This window comes from Sinocyclocheilus grahami, unplaced genomic scaffold (genome assembly GCF_001515645.1).
Source record: "Sinocyclocheilus grahami isolate Dianchi unplaced genomic scaffold, SAMN03320097.WGS_v1.1 scaffold67735.1, whole genome shotgun sequence".
Lineage (NCBI taxonomy): Eukaryota > Metazoa > Chordata > Actinopteri > Cypriniformes > Cyprinidae > Sinocyclocheilus > Sinocyclocheilus grahami.
The window spans coordinates 1-743 of NW_015528469.1; the positions used below are offsets into that span (position 1 = coordinate 1).

General features: G+C 36.7%; 1 long non-coding RNA gene across 1 annotated transcript; it reads left to right on the top strand.

Annotated features, from left to right (window-relative positions):
- The first annotated feature begins 55 nt into the window (after positions 1-55).
- Positions 56-743, top strand: LOC107581053 (uncharacterized). The gene is made up of 3 exons (XR_001608771.1): positions 56-267; positions 484-561; positions 718-743. It is a non-coding gene; the product is annotated as an uncharacterized lncRNA (long non-coding RNA).

Here is a 743-nt window from a genome sequence, read left to right on the forward strand (position 1 = left end):
GCAGGTCAAGAGTTCACCAAACGTGAAGCAGCGAAATCGAATTCCCCGCATGATCTCCCACATTCGCATGTGTTTAAATCCTGGCTAATACAGTTGGCAGTGTAAAAGTAAAGTAGCTCTGCTTGTTTGCATTAGTACTTTGGGGATTATTAAATTGTATGTAATCTCTATTAAAAACAGGAGATGCTGCATTAGGGGATGGAGTAAAACGGCACTTTTTCACATTGATAATGGAAAAGCTCCACCATGGATTTGAACTTGACATCGGTGAGTTATAATTGAAAACATTTTGAAATGCTTGGACATACCACCATTTCCTTGACCTCCACTTTAGTCACTGTTAGAAATACAGACATACAGGTTGTAATACACTTTAGCTTCTTTCTTTTTAAGTAGATTTAATAGTTATGAGCATAGATAATATAGGAAGGGATGATTAAGTATGCTCATCTGAGTGCATTTTACTTGTTATGAATTTTTCAGAGAACTGTGGCAAAACACTTCTCTTCAATGGCGAAGATGATCACTAGGTTCCTTCAACATCCAGAGCACTCTTTGATGGTGATCTGTTCATATATATATTTATACATATAAAAAAGTCTAATCATATAGCCCAGTTGGTGGGTTGTTTGTAATAAAACACCCGGTCAGTGGATGAATTGCATTGTTTCAACTCTATATTAAGGCTTGTATTCAGTGCTGCTATCTTTGTATTAGATGATACTTAGGAGAGTCATCTGGCC